The 15320-nt window shown below is 50.0% G+C and overlaps 2 non-coding genes across 2 annotated transcripts; both read right to left on the bottom strand.

Annotated features, from left to right (window-relative positions):
- Positions 1-2819: 2819 nt before the first annotated feature.
- LOC119976855 lies at positions 2820-2976 on the bottom strand. Its single transcript, XR_005463029.1, has one exon. It is a non-coding gene; the product is annotated as a U1 spliceosomal RNA (small nuclear RNA).
- Positions 2977-4001: 1025 nt separating this feature from the next.
- On the bottom strand, positions 4002-4165 carry LOC119976821. Its single transcript, XR_005463001.1, has one exon. It is a non-coding gene; the product is annotated as a U1 spliceosomal RNA (small nuclear RNA).
- Between the last annotated feature and the right edge of the window lie 11155 nt (positions 4166-15320).

Here is a 15320-nt window from a genome sequence, read left to right as displayed (position 1 = left end):
TACCAGTCCCCAAAAGCTAGCGTGAAGACGAACAGGATGAACAGGACAACGTCCGATTATTTCAGACTGCATCGCGGGACCAGACAGGGATGCCCACCCTCCCCATTGCTGTTCGCGCTGGCCATAGAACCATAGAACCATTGGCGATTGCTCTGAAAGCTGCAAAGGGGTAGAAGGGAATGACGAGTGGGGGGGGGCTGGGGTGGAGCACAGGGTCTCTCTATGCAGATGACCTGCTTCTGTACTGTCGGACCCACTGGCCGGGATGGACAATATACTGGAAACACTGAGAAAGTTTGGCCGGTTCTCAGGGTACAAATTAAATATGACCAAGAGTGAGATGTTTGTAGTGCAGGCAAGGGGCCAGGAGAATAGTCTGATGGAGCTGCCATTTAGGCTGGTTGAGGAAAGTTTCCGATACTTGCGGATACAGGTGGCACGAGACTGGGGCAGGTTACATAAGTTAAATTTGACTAGAGTGGTGGAACAAATCAAGAGTGAGTTTCGGAGATGGGGTGCACTCCAGCTATCACTTGCAGGGAGGGTGCAAACGGTAAAGATGACAATCCTCCCAAGATTCCTGTTCATTTTTCAGTGCCTCCCGATCTTTATCCCGTGGTCCTTCTTCAAAATGACTGGCAAAATCATCATGAGCTTTGTCTGGGCGGGACAATCCCCGCGGGTGAGGAAGGCGATGCTAGAAAGGAATCGCAGTGAGGGGGGACTGGCATTGCCGAATCTGACAACTACTACTGGGTGGCTAACATAGCCATGGTAAGGAAATGGATGGTGGGTACAGGGTCTATTTGGGAGCAGGTGGAGGTGGCTTTGTGCAGGGGCACCAGCTTGGCAGCCCTGATCACGGCTCCCCTACCGCTTTCGCCCGCCAGGTACTCCACCAGCCCGGTAGTGGGGGTGGTATGTGATAACCATCGATTAACCCCGGGAACATGGAAGGTGGGTTTCGAAAATGGCGGCGGGCAGGGGTGAGGAGGGTGGGCAATATGTTCCTGGAGGGGTGCTTTGCGAGCTTGGGGGCATTGAAGGAGAAATTTGGGCTGGTATGGGGAAATGACTTTAGGTACTTCCAGGTGCGGGTCTTTATACGCAGACAGGTCCCATCCTTCCCACGCTTCCCACCAATAGGGATCCAGGACAGAATAGTCTCTAGAGGAGAAGGAGAAGAGGGTAGAGTCTCGGATATCTACAAGGTGCTCATGAAGGGGGAAGAGTCCCAGGCGGAGGAACTGAAACTCAAATGGGAGGAGGAACTTGGCTGGGAGATGGAGGACGGGGTATGGGCAGAAGCCCTGAGTAGGGTAAACTCAGCTGCAACATGTGCCAGGCTCAGCCTGATTCCGTTTAAGGTCGTTCACCCGCCCACATGCTGGTGGCTCAGATGACCAAATTCTTTGGGGTAGAGGACAAGTGCGCTAGATGCGTGGGAGGACCAGCGATCCACATACAGAAGTTTTGTGCATGCCCTAAGCTTAGGGGGTACTGGGAGGGATTTGCGGGTGTCATGTCCCAGGTACTAAAAACAAGGGTGGTGATGAGTCCAGAGGTGGCAAGTTTTAGGGTTTCGGAAGACCCGGAAGTCCAGGAGGAGAAAGAGGCCGATGTTCTGGCCTTTGCTTTCCTGATAATCCGGCGACGAATACTGCCAGCATGGAGGGACTCAAAACCCCCGAAGACCGAACAATGGCTTTCGGACGTGTCGAGTTTTCTGGGTATGGAAAAACATCAAGCTCGCCTTGAGGGGATCTGTACTGGGGTTCGCCCGAAGGTGGCAACCATTAATCGACTACTTTGCGGGAGAGTGAACGTCAGCAGTGGGGGGACATTAGAGTAGAGTAGGAGGGATAAATACGCTGGTAGTGTTTATGGGAGAGGAGCGATTATGTGCACTATGGTTTGGTTGAAGTTCTGGTTTTCCGTTGTTGTTTGCATATTTCTGTAATCTGTAACTGTTTACAGTGCCAAAAAATACCTCAATAAAATGGTTTGTTAAAAAAAATGTTGTGTAATTTCAAGAAGGAATAATAATAATAATCTTTATTGTCACAGGTAGGCTCACATTAGGGCAGCACGTGGTGCAGTGGTTAGCACTGGGATTATGGCGCTGAGGACCCGGGTTCAAATCCTGGTCCTGGGTCACTGTCCCATGTGGAGTTTGCACATTCTCCCCGTGTCTGCGCGGGTTTCGCCCCCACAACCCAAAGATGTGCAGGTTAGGTAGATTGGCCAAGCTAATTGCCCCTTAATTAGGGAAAAAAATAATTGGGTACTCTAAATTTCTTTTTTTTAAAGTAGGCTCAGATGAACACTGTGAAAATCCCCTAGTCGCCACATCCTGGCGGCTGTTTGGGTACAGAGGGGGAATTCAGAATGTCCAGTTCATCTAACGAGCATGACTTTCGTGACTTGTGGGAGAAAACCCTCGCAGACACAGGGAGAACGTGCAGACTCTGCAGTCAGTGACCCAAGCCGGAAATTGAACGCGGGTCTCTGGCGCTGTGAAGAACCTTTGCCGTATTAGACATAGCTCTTGAGGCTAAAGTGATATGGGGGGAGGGGGAGGCGGAATTGAACTTGATCAGCCATGATCATAATGAATGATCCGCATAATGAATGGCACAGCAGTCCGAAAGGACCTCTTCATGCTTCTATTTTCCATCTGTCTGTCCGCAAATTGCACTGAATGTGCAGAGTTGTTGAATCAGAATGATTAAACTTGGAAAATTTGCCGGGGGAAATAAACTACCTCCAACAGCACCCTCTGCTGGATTAGAATAAATTTCTATTTTTGTTTTGTACATCAGGGGAGAGCGCGAACGCAGTCCCACACGGCCACAAATTTTGCAGTCGAGTGTCCCGCATTTGGGGACATCGCAGGTGTCAGCACACCCGAAGTGCAATGGGCTAAAAATGACAGAACATTTCAAATTGTCTTGACTGTACATTTCCATCAAATTTACAAATTCACTTGTCTTTCTTCCATTCAATTGGGATGACATTACACACGTATCCTTCTTTATGCTACAATTCGTTCTTAATTATTTACATTGTCATGTTTCTTTATACATTGGAATATTGAAAACCCGGACCGAGGGGTTTTACACTGTTACCCACCCCTCTGTTTCGGGCAGACCAAAGAGCGTCTTTCACCGAGTTGATGACCTTCCAGCAGCAGTTGATGTTTGTCTCGGTGTGTGTCCCTGGAAACAGTCTGTAGAGCACAGAGTCCTGTGTCACAGAGCTGCTCGGGATGAACCTTGACAAATACCACCGCATCTCTCTCCAGACCTTCTTTGCAAAGGTACATTCCACAAGGAGGTGGGTGACCATCTGATTTCCCACACAGCCACACCGAGGGAGTGTAGGCATATGGGCAGCTACAGCTTTTCAGCCTTGCACACGTGCGGCATGGGACCTGGCGATTCTCCAATCATTTTCCACACCTTCCACGAGTGTTTCACATAACGCCGGTGCTAGCCACTCACCGGTAGCGGAATTGGTGAGGGTTTTGCGCCAATTTCACCGTCGTGAAACTCCCACAGATCCTCCGTTGGCGTCAGCACTCAGCCTCATGAATCCAGCCCACGGTGTTTGGAATTTGTCGGCCAGAAAATAAAATGGCAGGGGGAGAATTGTGTGGGGTGAGGGTAATTTTTTCTGGGGAAATAAATTCTAGTTGTGGGTCAATTGCAGGCAGAGTAATAAACTATGAGCAGAACAAGTAATTGTCCGGTGATAATAGAAGGGAGCTTTTCTGGGGAAATAAATTCTAGTTGTGGGTCAATTGCAGGCAGAGTAATAAACTATGAGCAGAACAAGTAATTGTCCAGTGATAATAGAAGGTAGCAAAATAATGGACGTGGGCAATTACTGGGTGGAAAAACTACATAACTGCAACAAATATAGGACTTGCTGAGTTAAAAATGAGTTCAGCACACTATTGCTAAGTCAGTGAATTGCAGCTCTATTTTTGATTTGTAAATCAGGGGAGAGCGCGAACGCAGTCCCCCACTACCACAAATTTTGCAGTCGAGTATCCCGCATTTGGGGACATCGCAGGCGTCAGCACACCCGATGTGCAATGGGCTAGCCTCGTCCTGGGCGAACCACCTTCTTGATCATGGTTTCACCCCTGCCAGGTAAGTATGCTTGAAAACGCTCACAGCCTCCAAGCCCACACCACACATCACATCTTACACTCACACTTACTGCATTTACACCGCCAAACTGTTCCTTTACTTACAATTATTTCTACCGAATTCGACTGGTTCTGTTGTATTATTTTGACAATTTTCGAATATACCTCTCCAGAAGGAAACATATTGGTAAAAAAGTCTGCCATCTAATTTGCATATTGCCCTCAAAAGGAAGTGAACCGCCCCTCAACCAAACTGTCCGTCAAATACAGGCTCAGCTTTCTGGAAAGGAAACTTTCTCTGTCTAATTTTCTTCAGCAAGGAATGATTTAACTTCTCTGACACTGGGAGAGAGAGAGAGATTGATGAGGAGGTTTTTGGAGTCACAAAAATGTTGATTGTTGTCTCCAAGAGAGATTTTTAGGGTCATGAGGAGGTTATTGAGAGGCATCTTTGGAGTTTGTTTGGGGGGTGTCAGATTAATGTTCACGGGGACACATCTCTATCTTCCCCCCCCACACACACACCCACCCACACACACATACCACCAAAATATGCACACCTGACACACACACACACCTCCCCCCCCCCCCCACCCCACATGCATCACCACAAATCCACACATTCCCAATTCTTTTTTTTCCCAATTAAGGGGCATTTAGCGTGGCCAATCCACCTAGCCTGTACATCTTGTGAGTGTGAGACCCACATAACCACGGGGAAAATGTGCCAAGTTCACATGGACCGTGACCCAGGGCTGGGACCGAACTCGAGTGTTCATGATTGCACTTGATCGTGGGAAGCAAAGGATTTCGATGTCGATCGTGGATTGGACAACATGGAGAGGCTGGAGACTTTGAAGAAGAGATGTTTGAGCTCTGCTGCTATTGGTGGATCTTCATGCTGGTCTAAGCCTTTGGTTTAGACCTAACGCCGGTACAGCCAAGAGTCAACGTCTGAGCTATGACTACAGCTGCATCCCGACCACCAGGCTGGGGAGTGCGAAACACTGTCCGAGTCACAGTGAGGAAGTCGGAAGGGAAGTCGCCTGTGGATCAAAATTTCTTCGTCAAGCGGGTACTGCTCGACTGCTGTGGGTTTCAAGCAACAGATGTCTTCTGCTTGCAAGATTTCCCCAACAATGGTTATTTCGATGTCACCTTCACGAGTGTTGCTGCTTGCATCAAGTTCTTGGATGTGTTTAAAGAAAAAGGCAACCAGAGCCCCCTGTCTATCCTGACTGAGGAGCCTCTGTTCATGCTACCGCCGCAGCAAAACCGGGTTGTTACACTGCACACGTACAACCCCCACGTCCCCGTGTCTGATGTGCTTACTTTCCTCGCCAGGTACGTTGAGCTGAAAAGTGACAGCGTACAACTAAAGGACACCTTTGGCATCTGGACAAGTGAGCACCAGGTCAAGGTGACCCTGAGAACGGACGTCAGTGGAACCATCCTACATCCACCCTCCAGCTTCGCCATTGGAGGAAATCGAGGCTACCTCTATTACGGAGGGCAGCCACGAGTATGTCACACCTGTGGCAAAACGGGGCACATGGCCGCCAACTGCAACGTCACCTTCTGCAAAAACTACAAGCAGGAGGGACACATGACAAAGGACTGCAAGGAAGACAAGTACTGCAACCTGTGTGGGGAGGCCGGCCATCTTTACAGAGCCTGCCCAAAACGTGGGGCAACCTATGCGCAAATCATCAGAGGTGGAGTCAAAAAGGCAACCACACAGGAGGTTCAGGCACCCTCCATCGACAAAGACACTACACCACAGAATGCTGAAATTCTACAGAAAGGCCCTCAACAGAAAGTGGAAGCCCCAGCACAGCCTGACAAAACAACCCCACTCTCATCTGACGAGGAACACGCGACAATCGAGGATGGAACAAAGATTGAAAGGCGCTGGGAAAAGCCGAGCAGAAACAAAGGAAAGAGGAAACTGAAAAATAAACCAAAGAAACCCCTGACGGTGAATGGTAAAAAGCAGCAACTCCCTAGCGCTGACACCTCCTGCGATGAGGGCGAACCATCTAAGAATAGGCTTCAATTAAAGAGGCAAAGCACCAACGTGGAAGTGGACGCAGAGAACCCCCAGACCACAGACAGGAACGAAAATAAAACTCGCCCAGAGCACCAACCTCTGGACGATGGGAACCAGCCACCAGCCTGCAACCCCAACACCCACTGACTGCCACGACGAACACAACGGCTACACCCCCCCCCCCCCCCTCCCCACAATGCACATCCATCAGGTTAAAGGCCACATTGAGGACAATGGCAGCTTCCTTAACCCTGCAACTGTGAAACATTTTGAGAATACCACCGGCATGCTGGGGAACTTTGAACAGCTGGAACAACCAACTGTAATAGACTCTGGAATCTGAGACTGGTAAATCTACCCCCTTTTTAAAATGGGACATTAAAATTGCATCTGTTAATGTGCGAAGCATTAAAGACACTTCACGGTGTGTAGCCACACTCGGCTACTTAGCAAATGTGAGAGCCGACCTACTGTTCCTGCAGGAGTGTGGGATTCCGCACCTCAGCAACTACAGGCGCTGATCGAGCTGGTGGTCCCACAGGCCATCCATCTGGTCAAGAGGAAACGACTGTCATTCCTCCGGCCTGGGTATTCTGCTACGGGGAGGCAATTTCACCATCTCCGACATTAAGGAGGTGGTGGGTGGACACCTCCTCGTAGCAGACGTCAAATACAAAAACACCACTCTCAGACTAACGTGTATGCCCCGGCCGTAAAGGGTGAGCGGCTGGCAGTCCTTCAGCAACTCCCACTGCTGTTGGCCACCTCCAAGCGGTGACTTCAACTGCATCATCGATGCGGCTGGATGATCCGGCAGAGCCAACAGCAAACTAGACGCTACGTCCAGACTCCTGATTGAAACGGTAAAAGATGCCAAGCTGCTCGACGTCTTCAGCAACCCTGCAGATGGAGCGCAGCGTAGATACACATGGTCATGGCCAGATGGGTCCGTCCGCTCCAGGATAGACTTATTCTTTGTGTCCCGTGCTTTCACGGTCAGGTCCACCAACGTCAAGCCGGTGTTCTTCTCTGACCACTGCCTCCTACTGGCTGACTGCACCTGCAGGAAAACCAGGGGGTGGGCAGGGGGACATGGAAGCTAAATGTTAAACTGTTGACCCCAGAGAACCTCCAGGAACTCAAAAGGGATTACAAGGGTTGGAGAACCGTGAAGCCCCTCTTTGAGTCTCCACATCTCTGGTGGGAAGCAATCAAGGGGAACATCAAAAGGTTCTTCATCCGCAAGGGCGTACAAAAGGTGAGAGAGAGACGAGGGGTCACGACCAGGCTCCAGAAAAGCATGCAAAATTTGCTCCAGCTGCAGTCGATGGGGGTTGATGTCAAGGAGGATCTCCAAGAGGTGAAGGGCCAGCAAGCCTCGCGCTACACTTCGGAGGCCTCCAAGGTTATCTTCCGGTCCAGAGTCCGCTCCGTGGAGCAGGATGAAAAGTGCTCACGCATCTTCTTCCAAAAGGTACACAGAGAGACCTCTGTGATCAGCAGCCTGAAGGAAGAAGATGGCTCTGTAAAGACATCGCAGTCTGACATCCTGAGGATCAGTCAATCCTTCTATGCCAGACTGTATGATCTGAAGCCAACAGACAGTACTGTTACCCAGACCTTCCTGTCGTCTATCACGGAGGTCTTGGACGACAATGAGGGGAGAAACCTGGACAAACCGCTAACTCTGGACGAGCTGACAAAGGCCATCAACTCCTTTGAGACAAGTAAAGCTCCCGGAAGCGACGGCTTACCGGCTGAGTTGTATTCGGCTCTGTGGGACTGGATGGACCCAGACCTGCTGGAAGTGTACGAGAGTATGCTTCTGGATGGCAGCATGTCAGAATCCATGAGGAAAGGCATCATCACCCTCATCTACAAGCAGATGAGGCAGGGAAGAAATTCGAAATTGGCGACCCATTTCACTGTTGAATGTGGATTACAAAATTCTAGCCAAGGTCATCGCCAATCTGGTCAGGTCTGCTCTGGAGTCGGTGATCCACCCTGACCAGACCTGTGCTGTACCCGGCAGGAAGTACTCTGACAGCCTCGCGCTACTCAGGGATACGATCGCCTACGTGCAGGACAGGAGGGTGGACACCTGCCTCATCAGCCTTGACCAGGAGAAGGCTTTTGGACAGAATATCGCACACCTACATGATAGATGTGCTCTCCAAAATGGGGTTTGGGGAGGGAATTTGCAATTGGATCAAACTGCTCTACACAAATATCTATGGCGCAGTCTCAATCAATGGGTGGGAATCAGAAAGCTTTCTGATCAAATCTGGAGTCAGGCAGGGCTGCCCTCTCTCCTCGGCCCTGTTTGTGTGCTGCATAGAACCTTTTGCCGAGTCCATCAGGAAGGATCCGGGTATGAGAGGAGTGACGATCCCAGGCATCGGAGGTGTGCAAGTCAAAGCCTCCCTGTACATGGACGACGTCGCCGTCTTCTGCTCGGATTCCGCGTCTGTACGCAGGCTCTTGGACACCTGCGACCAGTTTGAACTGGCCTCAGGAGCCAAGGTAAACCGTGGCAAGAGCGAGGCCATGTTCTTTGGGAACTGGGCCGACCGGTCCTTTGTCCCCTTCACGGTCAGGTCAGATTACCTGAAGATGCTGAGGATATGGTTCGGAGCGGCTGGGGCGTGCACCAAAAACTGGGAGGAGCGCATTGCTAAAGTAAAACAGAAACTGGGCTGGCGGGAGCAACGCTCCCTATCCATTGCGGGCAAAACACTGGTCATCAGGTGTGAGGTACTCTCGGTGTTACTGTACGTGGCGCAGTTCTGGCCCATTACCCGACCCTACGCCGCAGCAGTCACCCGGGCCATCTTCAAATTCATTTGGAGATCCAAGATGGACCGGGTTCGAAGAGACATAATGTACAAGCCTCTAGAAAAAGGAGGGAGGAACGTACCCAATGCCGCCCTCATCCTGATGGCCACCTTTGTGTGCAACTGCATCAAGCTGTGCGTAGACCCCGGGTATGCAAACACCAAGTGTCACTACATACTGAGGTTCTACCTGTCCCCGGTGTTACGAAGGATGGAGCTGGCCTCATTGCCGCGGAACGCTCCAAGTAGTTGGGCTGTGCCGTACCACCTGTCCCTCGTGGAAATTTTTTTGAAGGGAAACACCTTTGACCACAAGGCAATGAAGCAGTGGTCATCACGTAATGTCCTCGAGGCCCTCAGGGAAAAGGAGACTGGAGGACGTTGGATGGTTCCCTGAGCAGACTGTCAGAGTCATCTGGCAGAACGCCTCATCACCAGAACTTACAAACAAGCACCAAGACCCAGCTTGGCTGGTGGTGAGAAGGGCCCTCTTTGTCAGATTCTTCATGTACACCCGAAGGCTCAGCGCCTTTGCACGCTGCCATCGGAGTGGCTGTGGGGGGAATGAGACGGTCACCCACCTCCTTGTGGAATGTGCCTTTGCAAAGAAGGTCTGGAGAGAGATGCAGTGGTATTTGTCAAGGTTCATCCCGAGCAGCTCAGTAACACAGGACTCTGTGCTCTACGGACTGTTTCCAGGGACACACACCGAGACAAATATCAACTGCTGCTGGAAGGTCATCAACTCGGTGAAAGACGCTCTTTGGTCTGCCCGAAACTTGCTGATCTTCCAGGGCAAAGAATTGTCCTCGACCGAGTGCTGCAGACTGGCACATTCCAAGGTCCAGGACTACGTGCTGAGGGACGCACTCAAGCTTGGGGCAGCTGCCGCCAAGACGCAATGGGGAAAGACCACTGTGTAAGGTCTTACCAGCAAATGTACACCGAGGGGTTGGTAACAGTGTAAAGCCCCTCTGTCTGGGTCTTCAATACCACAATGTATGAAAGAAACAAAGCAATGTAAATATTTAAGAAAGAACTGTAACTTAAAGTAGAATACGTGTGTAACATTATCCCAATTGAATTGAAGAAAGACAAATGAATGTAACTTAGATGGGAATGTACAGTCAAGACAATTTGAAATGTTCTGTAAAGTTTATTATAAATTTTATGAATAAAGTATATTTTTTGAAAAAAAACAAAAAAAAAACAGTGCTAACCACTGTGTGGTCATGCTGCACCCATCTGGCACACACACACATACGCCAGGCACACCACTTCCCCCCTGAAAAACACACACACTCACCCTTGATAAACACAATCGCCCCGACACATACACACACACCCGACACACATACACACACCACCACCGACACACATACATAACCCCACACGCATCCTGACACACACACATATCCAACACAAACACACACACCCAACACGCACACACACCCCAATACATACAGGGCGAAATTCTCCCCCCCCCACGACGGGTGGGAGAATAGCGGGAGGGCCTTCCCGACTTTTTTGACGCCCTCCCGCAATTCTCCCACCCCCCCGCCGAAATCCCGACACGAATCGCTGCCGCCGTTTTTTTACGGCCGGCAGCGATTCACAGCTGTTAGAAGGGCCGAAGTCCCAGCCCTTTACGACCTTTTTACGAATGGCAAACACACCTGGTCCTGCCATTCGTAAAAACGTCGTGACCACCTGGAAAAAAATAACCATGGCACCGATTGGCACGGCAGTACCACGGCCGTGCCAAGGGTGCCATGGGCCCGCGATCGGTGCCCACCGATCGCGGGCAGCGGGCCCGATGCCCGCGCACTATTTGTCCTTCCGCCGCCCCGCAGTATCAATACGCGGGGCGGCTGAGGGGCAACCCGGACCGCGCATGCGCGGGTTTCGCGCAAAAACGCGATGCCGTCACCCGCGCATGCGCGGGTGGAGTCTTCCCACCTGCGCATGCGCGGCTGACGTCATATGACGCGTCAGCCGGCGCTAAGTCCGACAAGCGGGCTTAACGATTTTCGTTGAGCCCGACTTGTCGGGGCCTCCGACGTCGGGCTGCTAGCCCCGACGGGGGACCAGAATCGGTCCCCCGTCGGGAAGGGGCGCGATGCCGTAAAACCCGGGGTTTTACGGCAGTTTGACGATTTCTCCCGTTTTGGGAGAATTTCGCCCATTGTCACCCGACTCATACACACACCTCTGACACACTCCCCCGACAGAGTTAGCTTTTCTGAAACTGGGATAGAAAGAAATTGATGAGGCTGTTTTGAAAGTCACAAAGATGTTGATTGTAATAACAAGTAAGTACCAATTTTTTATAGTCCAGGTTAACATGGTCCAAAACCATTTAAACAGACTTGCTCTAATTTTAATTGCTGTTTTAACTGTTTCTTTAAATTTTAAGCCTACATCTGTCAAATCGTTTCCCAAATTACTCCTACTTGTGGTTTTGTAACGCATTTCCTATCTTAACTTGCCCTTTCTCGGGGTCCCTTTGAGTATGATTAATTTTCCCTGAATACTATCTAAAAATCTTCAATTTGTCTGAGAGGTTTAGTATGTATCCCAGGCTGCTTATAAGTGCTCCACACATTTTACTGAACATGTTGTAACTGTCGCTCTTTCTTGATTCTAACATACTGCTGTTGAGTCCTATCTCCTGGATGTCCTGAAAATTAACGATGTCTTCCGTTATATTTAAACATTTGTTTATTCTTAATTTTATTATGTGTTCTATGTGATTCAATCTGGTATCTATTTTTCATATAACATTGTTGCCCCCCATTTTAACCAATCTACCTTACTCCGAGACCTAGCTTCTTCCATTCCTTCTGCAAATTTGATCCTCCTTTCCCTCTTGATTGTAGTCCTTCCAAACAAATGGGTCTGTATCATTCTCTCCATCTGAAAAATCAAATGAACAGGTCAAGGTTGGAGAGGGCCCTATTTCTTCAATTTGTGTCTTTCTATTCTTGTTTAGATATTCCAGAAGTGGCCTCTGCAGGACTTCCGGATTTCTTTCTTTTTTCTTTCTTAAATGACTTGTTTTTCTGATCATTTATGTACATCATTCAATTAAGGCTGGTTAATTCTCCTTCTTCTATCATTACACTCCTGAGTGAGATTCGAAGAATCTCAAACTCCTCCTCTTTTGCTCGCTCAGTGGGAGGGGGTATGGACCTAGGTAGGGTGCTCTTTGGGAGAGTCAGTGCAGGCTTGATGGGCCAAAAGGCCTTCTGCACTGTAGGGTTCTGTGATTCTATACTGTTTTAAAAGTGGTGGACCATTGAAAATAAAAGCAAAATGCTGCAAAACCCGGGTGCTCAGCGCCGTAGGCAGCAGTGCTAACCACTGCACTACGTGCCACCCCCTAAAATGCTGCAAATGTTGATTCTTCAACTAAAGCTGACTGTAAAAGTTTCTATACGTATGTAAAGAGGGGGCGGCACATGGAACAAAGAAATAGCTGAGGAACTAAATTTGTGCTTTGCTCTGTCCTCGCATGGAAGAAATGAACAATGTACTGAAAGTTGTGTGAAGCATAAGTTTTAGTGAGGAGCTGAAGGAAATTAGTATTAGTCAAGAAATGGTTTTGGGGAAATTAATGGGATTGGGGGGCAGCAGGGTAGCATGGTGGTTAGCATAAATGCTTCACAGCTCCAGGGTCCCAGGTTCGATTCCCGGCTGGGTCACTGTCTGTGTGGAGTCTGCACGTCCTCCCCCTGTGTGCGTGGATTTCCTCCGGGTGCTCCGGTTTCCTCCCACAGTTCAAAGATGTGCGTGTTAGGTGGATTGGCCATGCTAAATTGCCCGTAGTGTCCTAATAAAAGTAGGGTTAAGGGGGAGGTTGTTGGGTTACGGGTATAGGGTCGATACGTGGGTTTGAGTAGGGTGATCATGGCTCGGCACAACATTGAGGGCCGAAGGGCCTGTTCTGTGCTGTACTGTTCTATGTTCTATGAATGGGATTGACAAATCTTCAGAGTCTGATAATCTTCATCCCAGAGTATTCAAGGAAGTGGCCTCAGAAATAGTAGATCCACTGGTGGTCATATTCCAAAATTCTTTGGACTCTGGAATGGTTCCTACAGATTGGGGGGTAACAAATTCAGAAAGGGAGGTAAACGGGGCAGCACGGTGGCGCAGTGGTAGCACTGCAGTCTCACGGCGCCGAGGTCCCAGGTTCGATCCCGGCTCTGGGTCACTGTCCGTGTGGAGTTTGCACATTCTTCCCGTGTTTGCGTGGGTTTCACCCACACAACCCAAAGATGTGCAGGCTAGGTAGATTGAACACACTAAATTGCAACCTTAATTGGAAAAAATGAATTGGGTACTCTAAATTTATAAAAAAAAGAAAAAAAAAAGAAAGGGAGGTAGAGAGATAACAGGGAACTATAGACCAGTGAGCTTAACGTAGGTAGTAGGGAAGTTGCTGGAGTCCATTATCAAGGATTTCATCACACAGCATTTAGAAAGCAGTGGTGTAATCAGACAAAGTCAGCATGGATTTATGAAAGAGATATCACGCTTGACAAATCTACTAGAATTCTTTGAAGATGTAACCAGTCGTGTTGACCAGAGAGAATCGGTGGATGTGGTTTATTTAGACTTTCAAGCTTTCAACATGGTCTCACATAGCAGATTAATGCGTCAAGTTAAAGCGCATGGGATTACGGGTAGTATCACATGATGGATAAAAAGCTGGTTAGCAGACAGAAAGTAAAAAGTTGGAGTAAATGGGTCTTTTTCTTTAATAATATTTTATTAAGGTATTTGAAAATTTTGAGAACAGTAACAAAAACAATTACATCAACATGGTCAAATAAAAATTTCCCCCCCAGCCCAATCTTCACACACCTCACCCACACAACAACAATGCGCCCGCTCTCCCTCCTTGTAATACTGCATCTGCTGACATTTTTAATTTTCCCCAAGAAAGTCGACGAACGGCTGCCAACTCCGGGGGAACCCTAACATTGACCCTCTTAAGGCAAACTTTATTTTCTCCAGACTGAGAAACACAGTCGGGTCACCTGGATCCCCAAGTACCTAAAACTTCTTTCCGCATCCATAGCCGTCACTATCTCCGCCTCCCCCTCCACTGCTGGTATCATGGTTACATTTAGGAGCCTCCGCACATTGGTGTTTAGCAGCCTTCCTTTCACGAAAACCGTCTGGTCCTCGTGGACGACCCCCGGGACACAGTCCTCAATTCTAGTAGCCAACACCTTCGCTAACAGTTTCGCATTGAGGAGCGAGATTGGCCCATACGACCCACACTGTAAGGGTCCCGCTTCAAGATCAGCGAGATCAGCGCCCAAGACATCGTCGGGGGTACGACCCCACCCCTCGCCTCATTGAAAGTCGTCACTAATAGTGGGCCCAGCAGATCCATGTACCTCCTGTAAAATTCCACGGGGAACCCATCTGGCCCCGGTGCCTTCCCCGCCTGCATACTCCCCAGTCCCTTAGCCAGTTCCTCCAGCCCTACCGGTGCCCCAAGCCCCGCCACCTGCCTCTCCTCTACCGTCGGGAACCTCAGCCAATCCAGAAACCGGCGCGTCCCCCCCTCCTCCGTCGGGGGCTCCGACCTATACAGCCCCTCATAAAAATCTCTTAATACCCAGTTTATGCCCACCGCACTCCGCACCGTTCCCCCCTTTATCTCGAACTCCCTTGATCTCCCTCGCTGCCTCCCGCTTCCGAAGCTGGTGTGCCAGCATCCGGCCAGCCTTCTCCCCGTATTCATTCGCCACCCCTCGCGCCTTCCTCCACTGTACCTCCGCCTTCTTGGTAGTCAACAGGTCGAACTCGGCCTGGAGGCTTCGTCGCTCCTCGAGTAGTCCCTCCTCGGGGACCTCTGCATACCTCCTATCTACCCTTACCATCCCCACCAGCCTCTCCCTCTCTCTCCTCTCCTTCCCCTCCTTGTGGGCCCTAATGGAGATTATCTCCCCTGATCACCGCCTTCAGCGCCACCCAGACCACCCCTACCTGCACCTCCCCATTATCGTTGACCTCTAGGTATCTCTCTATGCACCCCCGGATCCGCCCCGCTCGCCTCTTCATCCGCCAACACCCCACCTCCAGGCGCCACAATGGGCACTCGTCCCTCCCCTCCCCCCCCCCCCCCCCCCCCCCAAGCTCGAGGTCCACCCAGTGCAGGGCATGGTCAGAGATGGGTATGGCTGAATACTCTGTGTCCTCCACCCTCGGAATCAGCGCCCTGCTCATCACGAAAAAGTCAATCCGGGAGTAAGCTCTATGG

Source organism: Scyliorhinus canicula, chromosome 13 (assembly GCF_902713615.1).
Source record: "Scyliorhinus canicula chromosome 13, sScyCan1.1, whole genome shotgun sequence".
In the NCBI taxonomy this organism is placed as follows: Eukaryota; Metazoa; Chordata; class Chondrichthyes; order Carcharhiniformes; family Scyliorhinidae; genus Scyliorhinus; species Scyliorhinus canicula.
This window is presented reverse-complemented; position numbering and strand designations above follow the sequence as displayed.